Genomic DNA, 27,327 nt, shown 5'->3' on the forward strand with positions numbered 1-27,327 from the left:
TTTTATATTTGTTCCAATACATACAAAGGGAATAAACATGTGTATAGCAAAACATGTGTTAATGCAATACCTTTTTTGTGTGAAATACTTGATTTTCAGGAAAAATATCAAGGGTGCCAACAATTTCGGCCATGACTGTATACAGACTATGCCTACTGTTATGCAATGCTCCACAATGGCTATGTCTTACTGGTTTCTTACTGGTTTCTGGTCTTAGTAAAAGTCCACTAGTTTGGTCTGACTAAATATGGCTCTAGGTGAGTAGTTTTATCATTCCGCTAGCAGGTTGGACAAAAAAAATCCAGACTCCTCCATTCACACAAATGAGGTGGATGGAATAACCTCCACACTGGGACACTCTATTTTGATATCTGGACCCAGCACAGAACACTCAGAATGCACTGAGAAGTAGCTGCAGTCACTGATTGACAAAAAAGTTTTCCAAGTTGTTCGTGTGATAGAAGTTGATCTAATGATCGAATTCTGTTGAAAAAGGACAGCCGCACAATAATCAAAATTCAGCCAGCCGTTGCTGAACTGGCCACATTTTGATCTGTCTATGGCCAGCTTAAATGTACAACAAGCTCTCTGGAGAAGGAGACTATCAAGGTAGTAAAACAAGATCAATGAGATGAATCGTGATTTACTGAGCAATGTACATATTTGCCAGTACACCACAGATCATTGAATACTGTCCAAAAGGTTTACTGAAGAATTCTCACATCACAGTGGATAAAGTGCAATGTTTTGGAGCCACACAGGACCTGTTGTTGCACTTTGTCCACTGTGATGTGATAATTCTTTTTTTTAACAGTTGTGTTTATTAAAATCGTACAAAATTAGAAACAATCCAAGGTGCATGAGAACAGTCAAGCTCATGGCATACAGTAGAAAAGCAGTACATACAAACTTCCAATGCTGAAAATCTTAGAGAATCAACCTGTTGTCCTGAGCAGAGCCAGAATCGCATACATATTACAGTTCAGATGGTAACAACCCACAAAAGAAAAGAGTTGAGGAGAAAATCACAGGGCGTGAGCTGGAGCAGGAAGAAAAAAGAGTGGGAAGGGCAAGAAGGGGAAGAAAAAGAGTGAAGAAGAAAGTTAGGTAACACAAATAGTAACAAGTCAGACAAATAATACAAACTTTTTACAACCTCAATTGGAAATACCAATGATTGCACCAATGATTATACCATAAGGTCCTGTGCCTCCACCCACCCAGTCCATATTCTATCAAATTTAGCTGGACAGTTGCTACTCATACATATGTAAGTTTTTAAGTTTATAAGGGAAGCGCACCGTTGACTGCCAACTTCCTATCTGAAACCGAGGGCGGGGTAGACAGCTTACATCTCAGCAAAATTTCTCTTCTAGTGTGATAGAGAGAATAAAAGACAAACAGTTTGCTATGCTTAGATGCTTCCACGAGGTCAGTGAGGCCTAACAACATAATCAGCGGATCCATGGGAATGGACAGTTTACCCACAGCGTTAATAGTATCTAATACTCTAGTCCAAAAGGGACATAGTTTCGAACATTCCCAAAGCATATGATGAAACGTGCCTTCTGCCATATCACAAAGAGGACATGTTGCCGATCTACCAGGATATATCGCAGCCAGTCGCCGTAGGGTATAATATACTCTATGAATTATAGTTATGTAAATTGGTCCCTAGCCGAGATCATGGTAGGGAGGCATTGTAAACAACAATCCTCCCAATCATCCTCCGACAGGGACGGATGGTCTGTGTGCCATTTACTGTAAAGCAACTGCATTCTAGGGGTAGATAGGGGTAGCAACAAGGAATGGAGAGAGGATAAAGTTTAAGCAAGCCCTCTATTAACAACAAGTTTTCTAGAGGGTCAGTCTGTATATCAGGGGGAGAAGGAAATTGGGCGGCCACAGCATGTCGCAATTTTAGAAACCGGAAAAACATCCGGTTAGGCAAGCCATGGTTGTGTTTGAGTTCATCAAAGGAAGGCAGGACACCACAAGACATAATATGGCTCAACGCTTTGATTCCATACCGAGCCCACACCACAGGATCTGGTATCATGTGCAGATGGAGGAGTGTAGGATTGCCCCAGAGTGGCGTGTGAGGGGAGTAGGTGTTATTTATACTGTACTGATTCCTAGCCTGTCTCCACATCTTCAGGGTTGTCAGCATGGGAGTTGTGAGGGCCAGGTTGGACTTCGATCCTCTATGAACCAGGTTACAAAGTTCTGCATAAGAGCCCAATACCGCTGCCTCCAGGATCACCGCTGCATTATCCCTAGGCCAGGAGAGCCACAATTGCACCGTGACCAGAATTGGTGCCAAATAATATAAAAGCAGCCTAGGTCGTGCCAGGCCTCCCCGATTAATGGGTAAGTGCAAGGTAGATCTTTAAAGTCTAGGGGCCCTCCCAGCCCAGAGAAACACAGAGACAACACCATCCACACAACAGGAAAAGGACTGCGGGATTTGTACCGGCATATGTCGAAAAAAGTAAATAAACTTAGGAAGGAATATCATTTTAAAAAGATTTACTTGGCCTATGATGCTAATAGGAAGGAAAGACCAGGCATTACATTTAGTTTGCAAATGTTGTAGGAGAGGGTGAAGGTCTTGTCTGAAAGGTATTTTGTCAGATTGCGCTGCACCATTACAACCAAGTATTTAAATTTGGAAACCAATCTAATAGGGGCAAATGAAATGTCAGGCAAAGGTCCTGGTGTAAGAGGAAATGATATTGACTTATTATTGAATTTATACTTATCCCGGAGTAGCTGTTGAAGAGATCGATAAGGTCCAGTGCCGCTCTAAGAGACAAATTGCAGTCCTTCAGATATGAGAGAGTGTCATCCTAATATAGGGAAACTCTATCCTTCTAGTCACCTACTGGTAGCCCATGCAAGATCATGGAAGAATGGGTCACCAGGGCAAACAGGCCCGGAGAATGCGGGCAACCCTGCCAAGTACCCCAATGGAGAGCAAAAGGGGGAAAAAGAATACTGTTAGTACATACTCTCGCGAACGGCGCACTGTACAGGCATCTGACCCATGAAATAAAATTAGGGCCAAATCCAAAACATCTCAGGGTCTTCCAGATTGGAGAGTGTCAATCGCCTGTTGGATATCCTCTAAGGAAATCAGAGCCACCAATTGTCCCCTCAGGGTCGGGGAAAGAGATGGCAGTTCAACACGATCTAGATAGTAGGTGTCAGAGCCTGGGTCCGAACCTGGGCCTTCTGTGGTGAGTGGCAATGTTTCTTCTTGCTGAGACCTGGATTGCTGGACAGCTCCCTTGACAATTATTTGGATGAACCTACCTTGACCTTGTTTATCATGAACCTTGAACCCCTTGCTCATCCCATGAACTTCCTGATATAAACCATGTCTCTGCACTTCCTGTTTGCCAGATTAATGTGCTCTCCAGCCAGTATCGTGCTCCTTATCATCTCTGCTGTTATCTGTATTTTGCTATCACTCGTTATTGGCCCTTGGCTTGTTCCCGACTACGCTTCTGCCTGATCCCAACCTGCGACTGCTCCTTACCAACCTTGGCTTGTTTACTGACCATGCTTCCGTTTGATCCTTACCTGTTTATACGCTACTGGACCTCCGCCTGCTCACCTTCTGGTGGGGTGATCCTGAGGACCACGACCTGGTGCTAACACACAGTCAAATCCATCTCCACCATTAGGAGCTCTGGTGAACACCGGTTGGTACTTAGACTCCGCACCTCGGGTGATCCCACTCCTCTGCCACGGTGACCTGCCTGTGTACCTATCCTGCTGGTTTCAGGTAAGCCTTTCCACTGCTATAGCAACTGGTCTTCGAGCTTGACTCTGATCGTGACAGTAGTACAAGTCCTGTGGTGTGTAGGCAACTTTGGAGAAATACAATTTTGCATGGAATTTGGAAAAGGGATGGTTGATTAATACTGGATCAAGGATCCTATAATCATCCTCATCTTGTATAAGGGCAACAATAGTCAAGGCAGTTTGTTCCCTAGCCAGCCGGCATCCCGCTTTATCCCCCTGTTCAAAAATATGCTGTTTTTGATGGAGCAACATCTTCCTGGAGGCCTCCGTGTGTAACAATAAAGCCTCCCTAACAGCCAGTAACAGTAAGTTGTATTGAGTAACAGAATCTGGGTTAGTCACATAATTGGATTCAGATTCCTGCACCCTCCGGTCTACCAATTCCATCTCCTGTAATCCCCCCATCAGGGTACGGTACTGTCCTCTAAGGGTAGCCTTAAAAGCCTCTTAAGTAGTAGTAGGTGTAGCAGTATCCTCATTAGAGACTCAGTATTGCTCCAGCGCCTGTCCCATAGGGGGTTCTACCTCAGGGTCAGTAATCCAATACCGATAGTCTCCAGATTTTTTTCCCCCAGGGCATCAGTGATGCTCAAGCTAAGGAGAAATGTAGCATGATCAGATATCCCCCATGGAAGGATGGAGATCTCCCAAACCCTTGCTAAGAGTGGAGGTGTAACATAGCAAAGATCAATTCTAGACATTGTTCTATGTGATACCGAGTGCCAGGTATAGGTCCTGGTCTCAGGATTTTTCCACCTCTACACGTCAGTCAACTGGTAAAGCCCGGCCCACTTGGCCAACTCCGACCCCTTACTGGCATCAGGATATAGTTTGTCTACACTAGGATCTGGAGTAAGGTAAAAATCTCCATCAAGAAGAACATGGGATGTGGGATATGAGGCCAGGAGCTGGGCCAAAGCAGCCTGCGAGCATGCAGAAGCAGGAGGCTGAAGATAGAGACCAACAATTACCATTTCAAAGCAGTTGATCATCTCTTGAAACATAACGTACTTGCCCTTGGGATCCAGCCTGAAATGGAGGAGAGAAAATGGCAATGGTTTGTGAATAAGGACACTAACTCCTTGGGCATAGGAAGAGTACGTGGCATTGTAGTAGTGATGACCCAAGCTCTCTTTATAATCCAAATATGTGGATTATAGGATTTGAAAAATTGGAAGACCAAGGAACTCTTAACGGGGGAGCTGAGGCCCCGCACATTCCAGAAGATACATTTCAGATCAGGAGGTGCCATAAAGTAGGTGTTTAAAAAGAGAGTTGCGACCACCCAGGCTGAATCCCAAGAAGAAAATACAAAATTGCAAGATATGCATCAGAAGAACCAGCATATCAGCTTGATACCATACATAAACTGAACCACATGAGATAGCAAATGTACCTCGCAACAGTGGAAAAAAAACTAGAAACTCCCAAAAAACACGACCACCCAACACCCCCCTCCCAGACCCTCATCCCCCCAAAACCGGGAGAGTCATACTTCCCTGAACAATTTTAGGCAACAGGCCATAGGAATGTCCATGGAGCAAGTACCCAGACCAAGTCTGTAGAGCTCACATGTCGTAGAGATGCCGCTTCCTATCTAATGGGGCAGATCACTCAGGTATAGCCGAGAGTACTGACTTAAGACAAAACTTGACAAGTGGATGGCAAGTGGATGAACTGGGAGTCCCAATAAACTGGGGGTATAAACTGCTCAGATGTTCCCCCCAAGGTAGTAGATATTCTTTATCAGGGTCTAGGTGTGGTAAAAGCTGTGCCACCCCATGGATTGGCACACATGCTCCTCAGATATTTAGTACCTGGGACTGGGTTGAGGGCCAGGTGGCTGGTAGGGACTTTCCCCAAGCAGCGGCTTACCACACTGGGCACCAGGAAGCAGGGCAGTGGCACCCAGAATAGGCCACAGGTCGGGTCTGTGCCATGTGGAGGCCGCAGTAGGCCGTGGACATCTGGCACTCTGGAGGGCGGTCATACAGGCTCGACTCCCCTCTCCAGGCAGCAGGTCAAGTCAGCGGGGCCTCTGGTGCAGGTGGGATCTGGCTACCCCCAGGATGGCTGTGGATGGAAGTAGAGATGTGGCAGAGCTCTCGATTATGTGGCCGCTCTGGTCACCATCTTGGACACTCCCCTTGTTGTGATAATTCTTCATAAATCTTTCTGCCAATACTCGATGATCCGTAATGTGCTGGCAAATATATACATTGACCTGTGATGTCTCTAGTCTCCAGCTGGCTGTGGGTGCAGCACCCACTACTCCAGAATCTAATCCAGGAACATGTGCAATGGGAATACTGACAATATGAATTAATGAGCATTTTTAATTTGTAAATATCCCATCCGTGGCCAATAATGCCAAAATTCTATAGGCTAAAGAATAGTTTAGAAAGTTGGGTGTGTAGTTTAGTATGGAATGCCTCCGTTAATCTAAGTGCCCTACAACCATACAAGTGTAATTGATATTGATATGTTTACGATGGACTGCATTTAATCTGCCCATAAATTGGCTATTCTATCTGGCATGATCTGATCAAGCTCAGGCAAAGCATCAGTTGTCCATGCAAAAACAAAAATATGTGAGGTTGAACATTGAGGGGAACACATGCAGATACCCTTGTAGCCAGCTTATCTAACTTGTTCAATTGCTTAATTCCCAAACATGTTGCTGGCAAAGTCTGCATTCATTGTTATACTGTTGTTACCTCATGTCTATGAGTATCTTAACAATCCTAAAAGTATTTCTATTATGTCAATAAGTATCATTTTACTTATTGTAAGTGCTCATCAGCGTATAATTAATGCCAGCTTAAAACTGTCCCCTCTGGCATTTTAAAGGTGTGTTGTTTGTCCAAAATAAGGAATGCTATTAAGTGAAAGCTACATTAGCCACCAGGGACAGTTCCCTTTTCATAATGCATTGGTATACAGTTCTTAGGGAATGTGCAGTGTTACTGCAAAGTTTTCAGGGTATGTTCAACTTGCATATTTTCTGATGGGTCCCATTGAGCTAGTTCAGACAAGCAGCTTGCTTCATATTGGACAACTATGTAAATCTGTGAAGGCATAGCTCTGTGTGTAATAGATGCCTGAGGCCAAGTCCTTTGTGGTCAGAGAATGAAACCCTTTATAACATACACACACTCATCTATGACTAAAATTAAAATGTTGACAATAAAAGTGCATACTTCATTAGCTTTCTCTCATTCAAATAGGCTCTATAGATGTACACTGATCTGTTTTTACAGCTCATTCAGTAGGTAAATCAAAATACTACACAGTAAAACCTTTTAATAAGGCTGACTAGGGATAAGCTTTGGGTTGTAGTTAAACATGAGCTCACAGTTTAGGAAAACAGCAAACTAATATGCCAATTCACCACAATAGAAACCAATTATCAGTAATTGACTTCCTGGCCTTTGATCTGTGATCAGGTGGCTTTAAAAGGCCAATAATGAGGGTTTGAAATATGTGCCAGCCCCCTCAGGTTTCCAGAAGCCTTTTGACAGTGTGTGTGGGGGACTTGGAGTTGATAGAGAGAGACGACAGTGCGTTTTCAGGGAAGGATAGTTGCTGCTATACAATGCTATTTACAGTGCTGTACTGTGATACAGTACAGTGAATGGCAGTGTGGTGGGCTACATAGTATTGTGTACACTGTCATCTGCCCCCATGTTCTCTGTGATTTATTGTGCTAGATTACACAGGTGTGGGTATATATTAATGTTTACCCCCTCTGTTTACAGTGCATATACCCAATAGTCTTTTCTGGGACTAATTTTTGTTGTGCGTGTGTCAGCAACTTCAGTTATGTTTAACCACTTGCCCTCCAGAGGATTTACCCCACTTCCTGACCCGGCCATTTTTTGCGTTATGGCGCTGCGTTACTTTAACTAATAATTGCGCGGTCATGCAACGCTGCATCCAAATGAATTATGCATCCTTTTTTTTTCCACAAATAGAGCTTTCTTTTGGTGGTATTTGATTGCCTGTGTGGTTTTTAATTTTTTGAATTAACAAAAAAAAAGACCAACAGTTTTGAAAAAAAACTATATTTTTGACTTTTTGCTAATAAACATGTCCAGTAAAAAAAATGTAAAAAATCAAATTTCGTCATACATTTAGGCCAAAATGTATTCTGCTACATATCTTTGCTAAAAAGAAATCCCAATACATGTAAATTATTTGGTTTACGTGAAAGTTATAGCGTTTACAAATGATGGTATATAGACTGGGCTGTCTTTTTTATTTTTTTTTATTTTTACTAGTAATGGCGGTGATCAGCGACTTATAGCGGGACTGCGGCGGGCATTCTGTCACTGGGGGGAACTGACTTGGTGTCACTGATAATAAAAAGCACTGACACTGTTCTAATGGCACTAGGCAGGAAGGGGTTAACATGTGGGGCGATCAAAGAGTTAACAGTGTGCTGTTTTACTAGGGGTGTGTGTGCTTCACTGTAAGCACACTGCTTTGCAGGGCTGTGCTGTGCACAGCCCTGCAAAGCACTGTGCAGGAGCTGATATGGGAGAGAAGTGTTTTGTTTACTAACAGTTCGCCCCCCATTAGAAATGCTCGGCAATCACCAGGCACCAGCGAGTAATCACTGGCCAGGACCCGGTGATTGACAGCCGCAAATGGCGGCGTGGGTATATATATGTGATTTTTCGCACCGCTGCTGCCCTGTAGCAGTATTTCTGCTATGGGGCAGCGCTAAAGCAGTTATTCATTTTGTTTTATTTAATTTATTTTTTTCTTTTTGCTAGTTAAAAAACACATTGTAAATGACATAGATAAAGCTACTCTTTGTGTGCAGCACATCACTGCATACTTGTGTGGTACAATTTAGTGCACCAAATCACTGCATCCTTAAGAACACCAAAGCACCGCACGGTTATTGCCCCATAGCAATAGCTGATAATAAAGATAAGTAATATCCTATATTTATAAATGGAGGCATAAAGGTAATGGCAATGATTCTTCAATTGTAGCTTGTAGTGGGTGAACATGTTCTGCATACTTGGGACAAAGGGGTGATTATGCCTCAACTTTAAGAGACAGGGCACGTCTGCCTGTTCTTTCGGGCAGTGAGTGTGCTAAACAATCAGAGCACATGGAGGAGGTTGTGAAGCCTTTCTAGATTTTCTCCTCCCAAGTGCAGTGCTTTTTACCCAGCAGTTACAAATGCCCCTTTTTTTCTCCCCCTCTACAGCTAGTCCCTCTGTAGCCTCATAAAATGGCACAGAGAAGTCAGCTGAATTATTTTAGCACAGCATCAATAACTTGCTGCAGGAAGATGTGCAAGAATTCATGTTATCAAACAATAAGGGAGAGAGTTCCAGGAACATGGAGGGAGGCTTGAGTGGTTTTAAATGTAGGAATAACAAGGTAGCTGACTGTAGCTGGGTTTCAGAAACTGTAGAGGAGGAAAGAGAGGGAGAACCAGAACAGCAGCATGGCAGGATTTACTCCAGGAGCAGTTTGAAAAGGACTAAAAGAAGCAGCCATTCTCTTCTACTGGATAGCAAAGATTTACAGGTACAGGCCTTCTTCCTTTACCAGACCCTGCCTCTTCTTCTGGCTTGCTGCTGCCACCATTACCGCCTCCTGCCGCTTTTACTGGTCTGTCACTATTACCAGCTCCTGCAACCTCTGCTGACCTACCACAGTTACCAACTCCTGTAACCTCTCCTGCCCTATTCCATTGCTCAAGCGCTGTAAAAGTACCACACATAATGTTTCAGCAGCTGTGTCTCAGCTGCAAAATGTAAAGTATTTGTTGCACAGTAAGTCAAGCTGGATGTCTGCTAGTTTTCCTATTACAGTTGTCCAACATTCTAAAAATTTGTCTCTCTGAAAGAGTACATGCTAATTTTTAAAGCTATAAACTGTTTTACCTCTTCCTTTTAATTAACAGCCTTATCAACTCCAGCTAGTGTACAAAATGTGTGGGTATTGTCTGTGAAATAATACACTCTAATCTTAAAAAAACGGCTTTATTCTCCCTCTTAAATTGTTGCCTAATAAAGCTACTTATATACTGTGCATCCATTGCAGAATATTTCTGGAAATTGTAAAACAATACACTCTAATTTTTATTTCTGGTAAATACCTGCTCCATCTCTTCCTCTATAATTACAGCCTATTAAATCTGATAACATATTGTGCATCGACTGTGATATATTTATTTGTATTTTCTGTGAAAAAATGCACTCTAATTTTTATTTTAAAATTAAAACCTGCTTCATCTCTCTCTTTGAATTGCAGCATAAAAAAGCTGTTTACTTACCGTCCATAAATTGTATAATATGTTTGGTTATTTTCCAGTTTCCAGTTCCAGTTCCGGTTATTATATCCAGTCTAACAAAACTATTTACACACTTTGCATTAATTGTACAATATTACTGGCTATTTTCTGTGAAATAATACACTGCAAGTTTTATACATTGATAAAACTTGTCCTGTCTCTACCTCTTATATTGCAACCTAACAAAGCTGATTACAATGTGCATTAACTGTACAATTTTCTTGGTGTGTACTGAGGAGTGCCTGATAAAAAAGTTAATCTTACATGAAAGTTTTTTTTTAAATAGTTAATGGTTAAGAGCATCAATCTTATGGCTATTCTCTGTAAAAGTACACTATATTTGTTTTTTAATAAAACCTGTCTGTTTTCTTCCTTAATAGCATATTGTACTTACAGGTGCTTATACTGTATACTGTGCATTAACTGTACAATATTTCTGGCTATTATCTCTGAAATAATATAGTGTAATATTTATTTCTTTATAAAACCTGTTTTGTCTATCTCTCTTGCATGTCCCACTTATATACCTGGTATCAACTGTACAACATTTCAGACTATTCTTTGTGAAATTATGTATTTCAATGTTTATTTCATAATAAGACCTGCTTGATCTATCTTTAAATTGTGATATAAAAAGTTGCTTATATTCTATGCGTTGACTATACAATACTTCTTGCTGTTTTCTTTGAAATAATGCACTATAATTTTTATTTCTTGATAAAATCTGCCCTGTCTTTTCCTCCTAAATTGTGGCTAATAAAGCTGCTTACATAATGTACATTGAATGTGCAATATTTCTGGCTATTGTCTCTGAACTAATACATGTTAACTTTTATTTTTGGATGAAAACTGTCTTGTGTTTGAAATGTAGGATTGGGATTTTGAAGTGTTTTTGTGCATTCTATTTGTACATTTTATTTTTATGATAAAGTTTGGCTGTCATACTCTTCTATAACATTACATACAATTTAAAGGCATCCCCCCTCACAGTCAGATAAAATGGTGGAACCTCTCCCTACTCCTCACTTTGACAATCACTAGCCTATTAGCCTTAAAAATGGGAATAATTTATATTACAATTTCGCCCCCTCTGACTACAGTGGGGGTCTGATTTAAGTTTACAGTTTTCCTCGCCTTGCAAATAAAACTCAGACACATTCCCTCATCCCTAATGCCAACACGAGAACATTATGGATGTCATAAAACTGGATTTCTACAATCAAAAAAGTACTATTTTATAAAGCCCAACTCCAGGATATATGTATTTTTTAAATAAAGGACTTGTCAAAAACTGTTGTTTTATTTTATGTTCAATAAAGGAATTGTATTTATTATTACTTTATTTTTTACTGAATTTACTCTTTAGTAAATGGATAGTGATACAAGTACCCCTTACTCATTCACAAGAGGGGGCAGCATCAGGGTGCCCCCTTATTTAAAGGTATACCCTGATGCTAACTCCCCTGTTCGCAGACCCCCACAGCCAGGGTTGTGGGGAAGAGGCCCTAGTCCCCAACGACATGGGGATACCGCCCCAATGCTAAGTGCATGTGACCTGGAAAGCTGCAGGAAGGGGGGTGCTCATTCATCCCCCCCTTTTCCTACCCTGCCAGGCTTGGGCTCAGATCAAGGGTCTGGTAGGAATTTAGGGGGGGGGCCACACTTTTTCCTGCTATTTCTTTGGGGTGGTGTTCCCCTTAAAAGTCCTACCAGGCCTAAAGGACCTAGTATGGATTTTAGGGGGAACCCCACATACTTTTTCCTCCTATTTTTGGGAGGTGGGGTTCCCCTAAAAGTCCTACTAGGCCTAAAGGGCCTGGTATGGCTTTTGGTGGAACCCCATGCACGTTTTTAAAAATTCTTTTTACTGTGGGGTTCCTCCTAACCTGCCTACTAAAGGGTCTGGTATGGATTGGGGGGGGGGGGGGCATTGTGTGTTTTTTTTATATATTTATAAAAATGTAATTTTTAAATTAAATGACAGTTCTGCTGCAGCAGGTACTATACATTGTACAGATGTGCAACTTTGTAGGTAGTTTAAGGGGACCCCCCAGGCATGATATTTAAAGGAATTTTTTTTTTTTACTTTAAACTGTCACTAAACCCAGGACCCTGCATTCACTATATCTGGTCTCCCACAGTACACAGAACTTGGAAGTACAATTATTTTAGTACATATAAACTGCTAAATACCTTTTCTCATCAACAGTTAGGGCAGTCTTGTGGCTTCCATCAGTGTCTAGCCGACCACATGTTAAAGCTTGTAGGAGGAGTTTTCATTCTGCTCTAGGAGAATGCAGGATCCCTTACCTCTGTCTGGACAATACAGCACTGTGCTGATCACATGAACTCTCCCCCCCCCCAAAAAAAAACCTCTAGCAATACACACCAAACTGAGCATATGCAGAGTGACTCCGCATGACATGTCTTATCAGGAGATAAGAGGGGGACACTGAAAGAAGGAAAGGATCAGAGAAGTCAGGCTGGGGTAGTACAGTGGAAGGCTGGGGCAGTACAGTGGAAGGCTGGGGCAGTATAGTGGAAGGCTGGGGCAGTATAGTGGCAGGCTGGGGTAGTATAGTGGAAGGCTGGGGTAGTACAATGGAAGGCTGGGGCACTATAGTGGCAGGCTGGGGTAGTATTGTGGAAGGCTGGGGCAGTATAGTGGAAGGCTGGTGTAGTACAGTGGAAGGCTGGGGCAATATACTGGCAGGCTGGGGCAGTATAGTGGAAGGCTGGGGTAGTATAGTGGAAGGCTGGGGTAGTATAGTGGAAGGCTGGGGCAGTGTAGTGACAGGCTGGAGCAGTGTAGTGGAAGGCTGGGCAGTATAGTGGAAGGCTGGGGCAATGTAGTGAAAGGCTGGAGCAGTATAGTGGAAAGCTGGGGTAGTACAATGGCAGACTGGGGAAGTATAGTAGCAGGCTGGGGCAGTGTAGTGGAAGGCTGGAGAAGTATAGTGGAAGGCTGGGGCAGTGTAGTGGCAGGCTGGGTCAGTGTAATGGCAGGCTGGGGCAATGTAGTGGAAGGCTGAATCAGTGTAGTGGAAGGCTGGAGCAGTATAGTGGCAGGCTGGGGCAGTGTAGTGGAATGCTGGAGCAGTATAATGGCAGGCTGGGGCAGGGTAGTGCAAGGCTGGAGCAGTATAGTGGCAGGCTGTGGCAGTATAGTGGAAGGCTGGAGCAGTATAGTAGAAGGCTGGGGCAGTATAGTGGAAGGGTGGGGCAGTGTAGTGGAAGGCTGGAGCAGTATAGCAGAAGGCTGGGGCAGTGTAGTGGAAGGCTGGAGCAGTTTAGTGGAAGGCTGGGGCAGTGTACTGGAAGGCTGGAGAAGTATAGTGGCAGGCTGGGGCAGTGTAGTGGAAGGCTGAAGAAGTATAGTGAAAGGCTGGGGTAGTGTAGTGGAGGGCTGGGGCAGTATAGTGGAAGGCTGGGACAGTGTAGTGGCAGGCTGGTGTAGTACAGTGGAGGGCTGGAGAAGTATAGTGGAAGGCTGGGGTATTGTAGTGGAGGGCTGGAGAAGTATAGTGGAAGGCTGGGGCAGTATAGTGGCAGGCTGGGGCAGTATAGTGGAAGGCTGGGGCAGTATAGTGGCAGGCTGGGGTAGTACAGTGGAAGGCTGGGGCAGTATAGTGGAAGGCATGAGCAGTATAGTGGAAGGCTGGAGCAGTGTAGTGGAAGGCTGGGGCAGTATAGTGGAAGGCTGGGGCAGTATAGTGGAAGGCTGGAGCAGTATAGTGGCAGGCTGGGGTAGTACAGTGGAAGGCTGGGGCAGTATAGTGGAAGGCTGGGGTAGTACAGTGGAAGGCTGGGGCAGTACAGTGGAAGGCTGGAGCAGCATAGTGGCAGGCTGGGGTAGTATAGTGGAGGGCTGAAGAAGTATAGTGGAAGGCTGGGGCAGTATAGTGGAAGGCTGGGGCAGTATAGTGGCAGGCTGGGGTAGTACAGTGGAAGGCTGGGGCAGTATAGTGGAAGGCTGGGGCAGTACAGTGGAAGGCTGGGGAAGTATAGTGGAAGGCTGGGGCAGTATAGTGGAAGGCTGGGGCAGTATAGTGGCAGGCTGGGGTAGTACAGTGGAAGGCTGGGGCAGTATAGTGGCAGGCTGGGGTAGTACAGTGGAAGGCTGGGGCAGTACAGTGGAAGGCTGGGGCAGTACAGTGGAAGGCTGGGGCAGTATAGTGGCAGGCTGGGGTAGTACAGTGGAAGGCTGGGGCAGTACAGTGGAAGGCTGGGGCAGTACAGTGGAAGGCTGGGGCAGTATAGTGGCAGGCTGGGGTAGTACAGTGGAAGGCTGGGGCAGTACAGTGGAAGGCTGGGGCAGTATAGTGGCAGGCTGGGGTAGTATTGTGGAAGGCTGGGGTAGTATTGTGGAAGGCTGGGGCAGTATAGTGGAAGGCTGGGGTAGTACAGTGGCAGGCTGGGGCAGTATAGTGGAAGGCTGGGGTAGTATAGTGGAAGGCTGGGGCAGTGTAGTGACAGGCTGGGGCAGAGCAGTGGAAGGCTGGGGCAGAGCAGTGGAAGGCTGGGGCAATAGAGTGGAAGGCTGGGGCAGTACAGTGGAAGGCTGGGGCAGTATAGTGGAAGGCTGGGGCAGTATAGTGGCAGGCTGGGGTAGTACAGTGGAAGGCTGGGGCAGTATAGTGGCAGGCTGGGGTAGTATTGTGGAAGGCTGGGGTAGTATTGTGGAAGGCTGGGGCAGTATAGTGGAAGGCTGGGGTAGTACAGTGGAAGGCTGGGGCAATATAGTGGCAGGCTGGGGCAGTATAGTGGAAGGCTGGGGTAGTATAGTGGAAGGCTGGGGCAGTGTAGTGACAGGCTGGGGCAGAGCAGTGGAAGGCTGGGGCAGAGCAGTGGAAGGCTAGGGCAATATAGTGGAAGGCTGGGGCAGTACAGTGAAAGGCTGGGGCAGAGCAGTGGAAGGCTGGGACAGTATGTAATGACAGTGTGCTCAGTCGCTTACAGCATGACTGGGGATGAAGACTTCCCGGGATTTGGCTGCTGTATCCTCTTCTCCTCTTCTTAGGTGCAGGAGTCTGTGGGAGGAGTGGAGGAGGCAGCCACACCCCCCCGCCCCACCCACCAACTCCGGAAGACAGTGAAGATAACCTAGGGATAGCTGACCTGTATTGGATGACAGGGGAGAGGTGTAGACAACCTCCCCCACCCTGCTGGTCCCCTTCTTCCTCCTCTGACCTGATGATAAACTGGGCAGTACATCTACTATGGTTATAAAGCTGCAGAGGAGAAAGTGCAGCTTTCTAAAGTATTGTTCAGCAGACAAGTACAGTGTCCAGGGTAGAGGAGTCAGCTTTGAAGGGGGGTACTGAAATTTGGGTGAGCTTAGCCCACCCTAACATCCCCCTAGATCATGCCCAGAGCTATACTAGAGGCCTTCCTCTGCATGTCAGGCTCACTATCAGGTATTTGACACTTTCCTGGAGTTGGACTTAAAGCATAAACATTTTTTATATTTAATTGTTAAAAAAAACAATCAAAAAGTGTACACCTTTGTAAGAAACAATAGTCATGTGGTTTGTGCTATCAAGAGGCGTGGTGATGAACAGCACTTGCATGTTCTTCCTTTCCACTTACCCCGTAGAGAAATAAATGCAATGGGTTCATGTTTTCTAATAGAGCAGATTAATGATGCCAGTGATATCTCCCTTGTGCCCAGTTGATTCATGTGTAGTGTGATTTTAGTGATATGTCCACTTTAAATAATGATGTATATAGCTGTACAAATACTTATTCTCAGATGTAGTAGTAAGCAGTAATATTGCCCATAGCAGAAGTCAAATGTCAAATTTCTCACTGCAGAAGCATGGTGGAATTTGGTTTCTATAGGCGAAATGTGCATTTTTCTCACAAAGTATTTAGAGGCTGTCTTCATTTCTATTCTTTTGGGGTTATAGCAGGACTGCTACTGTATTGCAAACAATTATTTTTGGAAAAAACATACACTTTAACCCCTTGAAGCTGACGTAACACAAATATGTGGCCTCACAGAACTTAGCTTTTTTCCGTGTGGCCGCATATTTGCATACCTGTCTTTGTGCTGGGAGCGTGCCTCTCAGCACGCTCCCAGCACAAAGACCGGGGTGTCACTGAGAGCCCTGGGTCCCGTTCTAACGATCTGGACCCGGGACTCCCGATTCCAGATCACACGATTGCTGTGATAGGTTTTTTTTAGTATTTTGGGGCAGTCTTCCTTTATTAAAAAAAAATCAGGAGATATCCATTACCATTTACCACCAAATGAAAGCCCAATGTGTCCTGAAAAATACAAGGTATAATTCGCCTGGATGTACAAAGTAGTTGTGATGATATGTACGGTTTTACTAACACATGTCAACGTTGCAAAATTGTGCTTAGGCATTAAGATTTGTTTTACCCTTAGGCGTGAAGGGGTTAAGCTATAAACACATCAATATATCTATCAACATGTTGTTCTTACCTTCTTTTTGATGCTGTTTAGTGATGCAGCATGTTTATATGGTACATAGTAGTGCAATGTTTTGTTGTGACTGGAAATCTTAAAACAGTAGAATGTCTCTTGTGACATCTCACACGTCTCCTGGCAAGTACCTGGGATTAAAGTCTTTTTTCCTAATACCTTTAATGTAATGTACCTGATAGAATAGTTATCCTGTGAAAGACGTTTATGCCACCCAAGGCATAAAAGTCGTTTTTTTTTTCAAATCAGGATTTCTATAATCAGCTTATTTCCTATACAGATAGCAAGTGACCTTATTATATGTATATGCACACCTTATATTTATGTTAACAATGCATGATGATATTGTATCTGTGTGCAACTGTAGTCTTATGATTAATGTTGTGGCAGGATTGTTGTCATTATCTTCATCAAGTTGGGGTATATAGTGGAAGGTGTATTAATTATTTAAAGAAGATAAACTGCAAAATAATTGTAAATTATTTTTTTCTATTGGAGGTGTCAAATTATGTTGGGAGATTGTGGGGTTATTTATGACAGGAAGGAGGAGTCCTTTTTTGTATATAAGGTTGTCCAGTTGACAGCAGAGATGTCATTTATGAGCAGGGCATTATTGATGAAATATGTTACATAGTTACATAGCTGGTAAGGCTGAATAAAGGCACCAGGGGCGGACTGCCCAAGGGCCGGGGGTCAATAGGGGGCCCCATGAGATGCCCCTGGTATCTTTTTCATAGGCTTTTTTGAGTTTGGGCAAGGACACAGGGGCCCCATGATCCCCTACTGCCCGGGGGCCCCATGAGTTGTCAGTCCGCCCCTGAAAGGCACCCATCCATTCAGTTCAACCTGTGTACATTTTGAATAGGATTAGTCTGTAATGTCCTTACATCCAACAAGATAATATTGGTGACCCCACTCCTGATGCATGGAGCTAGCAATGTCCAGTAAAGACATTTGCTAAGCAGTGCTGTATACACCTAGAAATGTGAGTTCCTTTTGTGTTGATATTTAATAACCTTTTAACAGGTTTTATACTATGCAAGCCTCTTTCTCCCTTTATTTTTCCTGAGTTGCAACTGAAAAGAGAGCCCATACATAGGAGGAGGAAAAAGGAGTAATGCGTAAAGTGGATCCACCAAAAATATAAACTATGATCAACTTAGAGATAAGGGGTCAATACCATTTGGTGAATGCTTATCCCTTAGGGTGTGCATTGTGGTGAGCAATTCACAAAATTGGTGAAAGACACAGGAGTAATTGAAAACTATTTAAATGCATATTGCACTAAACACATTATTTCCAAGGACAAGTCTTGAAAGAGGATGTGCAGTTTTATTTGCACTTATAAATATATATAAATCAGTGAGCACTCTAATAAAAGCTGCTATTGCACTAAAATGGTAACCAGGTAAAACCTCAATAAGCATACAAGTTCAAAGTGCAGCACTTAAATTATAAGTAATGTCCATGATTAAGACCAAATATAAATATACATATAAAATAAATAGTTCATAAAGTGAAAATCCGTGCTAGGGTGCCAGTTGCAGTAGTGGAAATGCTCCAATATTCAGTGTTTGTGCTTGAAGATATGGTAAAATTACGCACTCACCAGATGCGTATTGAAAATATACATGTAAATACATACTCAGAGGTCCCCTTTAAGGAAGCGAGGTAGGCCAGGTATGGAATATCCTTACTCTGGATGGTATACAGAACAGCAGGTGTTCCTGGATTGTAAAGGAATCCGACCAGCCAGAGGTCCCCTTTAAGGGATGGATGGGTGTTTGCAGCCTGTTTATGGAAATTTCCTCCTCTGGATACTGGGATGGATTACAGCTTATCTCTCAGGTGGGCTCTGAAAATTGATAGCTCAACAGGGGAGCCAAACAAAAGATGCCCATAGTGTAGTAAATTTAAATATGGTAATTTTATTCCAAAATAATAAGTATCCAGGTAAAATACAGCTAGAGGTGATAAGGACTGACCACTGGACCTTCACAAGGCTCCGGCGGCGTGACGTCACGGCGTATTGGCTCCTCCTTGATGCGTTTTCGTGCCACGCACATCTTCAGAAAGGGATGTCCTTATAATTTAATTTTAATAATTATATAGTTATAATTTAAGTGCTGCACTTTAAACTTATTTGCACTTATATTTGGTTATTGCAGATTATAACTTTTAACATTTTGATTGTTGATGCATAATTTCAATTTTCAATGTTGTTTGATGATTTAGACACTTTATATACATAGTATATATTAGGTATGAGAACAGTAGGAGCGCTGTGCTACACATTTATAGCAAGACTGTTGCCATGACTACCACACAACTACTCAACGTGTCTGAAGGAAGAATGGTATCAGTCTTTCTTGCCCATAGTATCCAGCAAATTTCTTCTTTTTTTAAACTCATACAATACAAAACTGAAAGAAAAATGGAGCAGGTCACATTCTGAATAACATTTTAAATAGAAGCCAGTGATATTTTGCCATACCCTGCAGCACAAGACCTATGGCTTAATTTGGTAAAGAAGGAACAAGTGCAATGATAGTTTGCAATATGAGGCAACCACAGGAACCATTTCGGTCTCAGATTAGTTCACAATGTTTCACAAAGTTTGCACAATTCTGTATCGCCAACACAAACACAATTTGCAGGTTCTTACAAGTTGTCACATGTCCAGCCCACTTACACTGCTACTATTCAGCCAGAAAATGTGTCCTTATTAAATAAGGAGTTTTCATTTTTAGTAATCCTTCTTAAGTGCCATAACCCATAGCAAACAATCCCAATCTGTCTTGTCCTTTTGTTGTCAGAACATAGTAAATACTGATTGGTTGTAATAGGGAACAGCTCTCATGAACTGTCCTTAAGAAAGAGAGCTTTTTATTGAATAAGGTTTTATATCTTCTTGAAAATGTTTACTAGAACATGTAAAACATGTTTTATAATGCTGCAAGTGGCATATATCACTGGTTTCTAACACTAGAGTTCATAAGATTCAAAGGTTCTTATCTATTTGGTTGTCCTAAAAATCAAAGGAATTGGTGGTTCTGGAAGGTAAAATGGCACACTCTACATGCAGTGTTTGGACATCCTGGGCAACAGAGAACTGGGTCTCAATGGAAACAATTTTTAAGGTGGCTACCTGGTCCTCCATTCATACTTTTCCTATGCACTACCATATAGAGCTGCCTTGACTACTGTGGACTTTTGGGTGGAGAATAATTGGCTCTGACTCTTCTTGAATAAATATTTTCTTTTTGCATTTCCCTTGTGTGTGCAGACATGGAACTGTCAAGGGATTCAAAATATTATTTATTTGTTTATAATCAATATTTATTAACATTTTTAGATTATACAAAAGTGTCACCAAATACATTCATATTGGCCAGACAAACAAACAAAAAATAAGGCATCAGATATAAACCAGAAATGTTGATTGTAAGCCGTACATTGGCTTGGTACCAATGTCTCCCAAGAACACCATTATTCCAAGAAAAAAAAAAGAAAAGAAAGAAAAAAAAAGAGAAAAGAAAAAGGGGTGTAAGGGATAGGGGAATAAAGCAGAGTAAGACAAACCCCCAAGAAACAATAAACAACACCCGGGTGGGTATAAACAACAACATAGGGATATACAAAATATCATATCTACAGAAAAATAATCAATCATCTGATATCTCAGAGGAATAGTACTTCCATCCCTGCCATACAGTTTTACATTTCTCCCTTTGATTCCTAACCATGTGCACCCATTGCTCAGCTCCCATAATTGCATCTACTTCCCTCTTCCAGTCAGAAAGTGTTGGGCAAGCAGATTGTTTCCAAAACGTAAGAATTAAGGAATTAGCTGTGTTCAGTAGATGAGGAGTGATGCTTTTTTTATACAACTTCAGAGAAGATGAGGTCACGTGAAAGAGGAGGCAGAGGGGAGACCTCTCTATATGGTTTAATGTCAGTTTCTGGATCCAAGGAGTGATTGCATCCCAAAAGACTGCAATTTTTAGGCAGGTCCACGAAATTTGAATAAATTTACCAGGTTGATCGCAGCCTCAACAACGAGCATTGGCAGTGGGGAATATCTGAGCTAAATGGGATGGGGCTTTATACCATCGAGTTAGAAATGTATAAGAAGACTCCTGGATATGGGAATTGATGGAGGAGATATGCCTTAATTTAATAATCCTATGTATCTGATGGGGGGGGGTAAGTTCCAAGCCAAGTTCCTTCTCCCATTCCTTTATGTAATACAGAACCGACGTAGAATGCATACGCAACACTAGTTTACACATTTAGGATAATAAATGTCTAGAGTTTGGGAGTCTAGCGCACATTGATTTGTATGGCGTAAGGGCATGTCTAGGTCGCGGCTTATGGTTCAACCCAGTTAAGAAATTAGTCAGTTGACGGTGCCTCCAATCTGCAAGTGGGAAATTCCCATACGTAGATTGTAAGACATGGATAGGCAGGGGGGCAAATTTGGCACAGGAAAAATCTCCATCCACTCCCCACAAGCGAAAGAATCCAAGATCCTCTCCCAGGGGGAACCCTCAGTGGAGCTAGTAGGGATGTCCCAGGAGCATATAAACGGGACCCATTCATTCTATCCCAAACTGCCAATGTGGTTTGAGTCAGGGGTGACGTCTAGTCAGAAAGTCCTCTGGAAGCAGACGGGATCAAAGGGGCACCCATTAGTTTCCTCCCCGCCATTGTTTCCTCTAATGAAACCCATAGTTTAGTTGGGACATCATGCTGCCAGTTTAGAATGTGCACCAGAGCCATGGCTCTCTTTTATAAAGCCACATCCGGGAGGTCTACTCCCCCATCCATCTTATGTCTATGTAAGATGATGTATATCAATCTGGGGTGTTTATCATGCCATATAAAAGTCATAAATGCTCTACAGAGTCGCTTAAAGAAGGTCTGGGACAAGGTAATAGGTATAGTATATAAAAAGTATATAATCCCTGGTAGGGTCGTCATTTTCAAGACATTCACCCTACCAAACCAGGTCAAGGGGTGGATCCCCCATTGCTGTAAGTTATTTAATATGCCAGTCAGCAATTTGCCATAGTTAAGGTCATATAAAAGTTCAAGGTCAGGAGAAAGTCCCCAAGTACGATAAAGAGTCCCTCCGCCACATGAAGGGGAAAGACTGTTGCAGCGATTCAGCCAATAGAGGTGGAACATGGATGGGAAGCAGAACAGACTTATTATAATTTATTTTAAAGTTGGAAAAATCACCAAACTGTTGAAGTTCTGTCATAAGTACCTGGACAGAGATATTGGGTTTCCAAAAATAAAACAGGAAGGTCTGACAGCTTATGTTCTGTGGACCCAATATGGATCCCTGCAATGTCCAGATGATTTAGGAATTTCCGCAAAAAGGGCTCTAGGACCAGGACAAACAACAAAGCAGACAATGGGCAACCTTGCCTAGTCCCATTATGTATATCAAAGCGGGCAGAAAGTGTACCATTCACCTTCACACGGGCTTTAGGTTCCTGATATAAGGCTAAAATCCAGCTCATCATCTGTTCGCCAAGGCCTAGACCTCGTAGCACTTCAGTCATATAGGCCCATTTCACACGATCAAAAGCCTTCTCGGCATCCATGGAAAGTACAACACAAGGTGTGTGAGCAGGACTATGTTGGGCCCAATGTAATATATGTAAAGCCCAGATTGTATTATCTCTAGCCTCACAACCCACCATGAAACCAGTCTGATCAGAGTGAACTAGTTCCACAGCAGGGTCCAGAATTTGGCCAACAGCTTAGTATCGGAATTCAATAAAGAAAAGGGCCTATAGTTGGCACAATATTGAGGGTCCTTGCCTGGCTTTGGCAATATGGTGATATGGGCCAGGAGAGCCTCTGGAGGCAATGGGTTGTTAGGGGTGATAGAGTTAAGATAACTACAGAGTGGGTTGTCAAGAATAGAGAAGAATTTCTTATAATATTGATTAGTGAAGCCATCTGGTCCCGGGCTTTTGCCCAAGGGAAGGGCAGCAACAGCCTTTCACAGTTCCTCAGCGGTTATCGGGCATTCCAGTTCCTCAAGAATATGGGAGGGGAAATCAGGGAAAGTGGAGTCCTGTATGTAAGTCTGCACAGTATTCTGAGTCACCTCACCTCATCCACAGTAGGGGAGCTGATAGGAGGTTGTAAAGAGAGGCATAGAACTTTTGAAACAGTTCAACGATAGCACAAGTGTCCTCCACCCGTCCAGTCTGTGTTGTCAAGGCATGAACATGACATAGGGCCAGCTGTTTTTTTAATTGTCTAGCCAAGAGGCGACCACTTTTGTTCCCATGTTCATAGAAGTGGTGAGCATAGAATCTGCATTTGTCCCTGGCTCTATGGTCCAAGCACTGAGAGAGTGCAGTGCGTACGGTTTCTAGCGCCTGAGCGTCTGAACGGTCAAAGCGTGTTCTATGTTTAATTTCTCGGGCATGAATTTTATTCAACAGTTCCACAATCTTCCCCTGTTTTTCTTTTTTAATCCGAGAGCCATGGGCTGTCAGTTCACCCCTGATCACAGCTTTGTGACCTTCCCAAATCGCCTGTGTGGACACGTCTCCAGAGGAATTAGTTTTGAAGTAAAATTGTAGTGAGCAAGAGGCCGCTTCAAAAACAGCTGGGTCATCCGGTGGGTTCTTCTCAAGTTTCCACACCTTTTCAGTCTGGTAAGCAGCTGGGGGATGAATGGACAACATCACAGGAGAATGATCGAAAATTCTTATGGAACTGATTGAAGAAGAAACCACAAGACGCAGATAAACTGGTCAATAAAAAGGAGGTCTAGACGTGATCTTCCAATAATAACTGAAGTCCTTATCTTGGGTATGCATCAACCGTCAGCTGTCCACCAAGTGAAGAGCACGCAAAAGCTGTTTAACATGCTTTAGTGCATGGTAGGATAGAGATGTTTTGCCAGAGGACGTGTCCAGACAAGGGTCTAGGGCAATATTAAAATCACCCTCTAGAATCATCACTCCTTCCCTAAAGTCCATCAATTTTTTAAGGGTAGTGAACATGAACTTAACAGTGTGGTAATTCGGGGTATAAATCACTGCAAAAGTATATTTATGACCATGTAATGAACCTTTAAGAAATAGAAAACGTCCCTCTGGGTCAATTTGCTGAGACAAAAGAGAGAGGAGGGAAACCTCTCACCAAGGGTGTCACCTCCACTGCAAAATCTCAGAATGTAAGTCCTCCACCAGAGGACTGGCCTAATGTGGGGGAAATGACCAGGGACATAGCAAAAACAACACTCAGCAACCCCTGGGCAAATCCAGTAACATTTAACAATATACAAAACAGTAAAACCAGCAGCAGCGCAAATAAGAACAGATACCATGACTGGCTGTTATAAAACTAAGTGCAACATTAGAAGACGCAATGAAAATATAAACTCAACAAATGCATTTCCCGTATATGTACTACCGAATAACAATCATACCAGAAGTTCAATGAAATGCAGTAAGCAAGCAAAGGGAGAAAGGCACTTGAGTCCAACCACACTCGTCAGAGCAACAAATGCGGGTGAGGAAAAATCATGCTGGGGGAGAAGAGGCAGAATCTAGGCCCCTGCGGCCTGTGCAGTTTCTCTTGCGGGGTCTAGAAGACGCTTGTTGCCAGTGATCCGAACATTGTGGAAGCAGGATAGGACTATGCAATCTCCAGTCTTGGAAATCAGTTGGTGAAAGTTCCAGTGTTGTAAGGAAGTGCGATAGGTCATCCTTAGTACACAGGATTGAGGTCTTGCCATTCCGAGAAGCCGTCAGGCGGAAAAGGGAACCCCATCGGTAAGGCACGTTGACCGCAAGCAGATTGGCTAGCAGGGGGCGAACAGCACATCTTTCTATGAGAGTCCTCCTGGATAAATCCGGGGAAAAGAGCTATGTTGGCACCATCAAAATCGATATATGGCCAAGTTGGGAGCAGCTTTCATGATCGCTTCCTTCACAGAATATCTATGCAATTTGTAAATTATATCCTGTGGTTTATCCACAGCTTGAGGAACAGGCAGGAGGGCTCTATGGACCCTGTCTAATTCAATAGTTTCAGGAGTAGAGTCACCCAAGACTAGGCAAAACAGGCCTTGCATAGTAGGCAATAGTTCAGGTGTGTGGGTTTCCTCAGGAAGGCCACGAATACAAATATTCTTCCTCCTATCCCTGTTTTTATGGTCATCCAATTGGTCTAATAAGGAGTTAAATATATCTTCATCTTCTGTATAACAGTCTCCTGCAAAGTAGTAACAGTCTGCAGAATTTCTCCATGATTAGTCTCCAAAGCCTCCACTCTATTCCCCAGGACCACAGTGTCCTCCCTGATCCCTTTTATAGCCTGCTTGCATGATAGCTCCACAGCTGCAATGAGTTGTTGAATGTCTGCCTTAGTAGGGAGAGCTCTTATATATTCCCTGATGTCCCAGTCAGCTTCTCAGGTGTTCCGCTAGAGGGGAAAGACCTGTCCACTGAGTGGGAGGGAGATGAGGGACTAGGGCACAGTACCTGCGAGGAGATCGATGGTGCAGGAGAGCAGCCACTGTGAGCAGGGGAGGAGTGCTGTGAGGCCTCGTGTCCAGGTGCCATCTTGTCTGCAACTCTGGAGCCGGCTGAAAAATGTCTGAAGCCCCTCCGCGATCTGCCACCTCCGGGAGGGTGGGGATAAGTGTGGCATTTGGAAGGCATAATTTGGGGAGAGCAGGGGGCTGGAGATCACTGCTGTATAGAGGAATTTGCCCAGGGCCGCCGGAGCTCAGAGCTCAGATGTCTTCACACCATGCCAGTCAGGCCACGCCCCCGATTCAGACTATTATTAATACTTATAACAATTTTCCTTTCCTGACTATCTTCATGGCAGCACACCTACCCACCCATTACTAGTTACAGAACACTAGGCCTAACCCATGTGTGTGCTGCCGTGGAGCTAGTCCGGTAAGGAAAATTGTGGTAAGAATGAAGAACAGTTCTCAGATTTTTGCCATTTTCTGTACAAATCCTTTCATTATTTCTTGATCAGTCTTGATAATGTCTTCTTCAGTCTTGATATCATAGTCACATTGTGGGTTACCTTTATCCAATCATTATCCTCATAACAGCACATTTGAGGGGGTGAGGGACAATACAGGTACTGGAACTACACATTTTAAGCTCTTGCCATACGCATTAAACACCTTAGAGACCGCTCTTACCCAGCTGTTCATGTACATTCACCCCCAACATCCTAAAGGGACAGTTCACGTGCACCATTTAAAGCAGACCCCATCGAAAGCCAGCCAGCATTAACCATTATATGCAAAGTGTGCACACATGGATCATGGACTCTTTTTAGTTAGTTAATGCCCTTACGAAAAGCCTAGTTGTATCCTTTACAGTTCAAATTGACTTTGCTACAGTCTTTTAAGTGCAAGTCAGTGATTTTTTGCTCACATTTCTATTATAGTGCTCTTATGTCTACGCATTTATCTGTTTTTTTATTTAGATTGTATTGAATTGAATTGCCTTAATACATTTACATACGTTACCTCCAAGTGGTTGTGGCTTAATTCCTGTTCATTAATATAGAGTGGTAGTTTACTAACTCTTAAGTCATAGAGGTGTAAAAGGAATTTAGCCTAAGACCAAGTATCAGAGAGGATTGAGCAGTTAAGAGAACCATGGCAGAACAGGGAACTCATCATCACCAGCGACTCCTGTGGGGGGTAAACATTTCATTAGCATCTGCCACAAAGTCTGCCACAAAGTGTCTCGTTTGTTAAATATAGTACAAACATTTCAAGCCAATGCAATGGGCTACAGGCAGAGGTGACATTAATAAAAAGCATTCTTGTAGTCCATACAGCATACAACAGAATGTTCTGTTTCTACTAAGCATGGCGACTGAAGCAGTAGTGGATGTAAACAATACATATTATAACCCAGTGGAGTCAAGACTGGATTAATTAGAGAAGGTTTAAAATGCCATACCATGACCCGTTTTGCCGGTACTTCGTTGGCTGCATCAGAGGAATGGCTCAATACAAGTATAAAACAATAAAGCAATTATTATATAAAACACACAATTATTGCAGTTCTGTATTGATTAATACACAAGGGGTGTTCAAGTTAAACCAGGACTTTTAAATTTACAGGTATAAAAAAGGATGTCAGGGTGGTGATACTACACGCAGTAGTAAATGGCCAATGTGTCCTATAACTGATAGGTGGTGCACATGTCGCCTACCAGTCCAGAGACCGTTAATCAAGATGGTAGACAACAGTGTTAGTGCATGCATGAAACAGCATGACATTTCTTGTGAACGAAGGTGTAAAACCCATAGTTATCTACAGAAGACTTCAAGCACAGAACGGCGATGAGACGCTAAGCCGTAGTAAGACATTTGAATGGTGTAAATGTTTCAATGATGGCTGTACATCCATCAGTGATGATCCTGGCAGTGGTGGTTCCCAGCCCACAACAGTCATTCCTGTGAACATTCAGCGTGTGAAACGTCTGATCCTGGATAACCAATGCATAACCTGTAATGAAATTGCACAAGGGACAAATCATTCTGTGGGAACAGTGAACACAATGATGACGAAGTTAAGCAGGCTGTCCTAGGATGGTTCAGGCGTATTTACAAATCTTTTTATGCAGAAGCTTTACATGCATTAGGTAAATGCTGGGATAGGTGTATAAATGTAGCAGGGGGGTATGTAAAAAAATAAATGCCGTTTCCACTCCTTCAAATTTG

The sequence above is a fragment of the Staurois parvus genome, unplaced genomic scaffold (genome assembly GCF_062004578.1).
Source record: "Staurois parvus isolate SC_StPar_1 unplaced genomic scaffold, SC_StPar_1.0 ptg000712l, whole genome shotgun sequence".
In the NCBI taxonomy this organism is placed as follows: Eukaryota; Metazoa; Chordata; class Amphibia; order Anura; family Ranidae; genus Staurois; species Staurois parvus.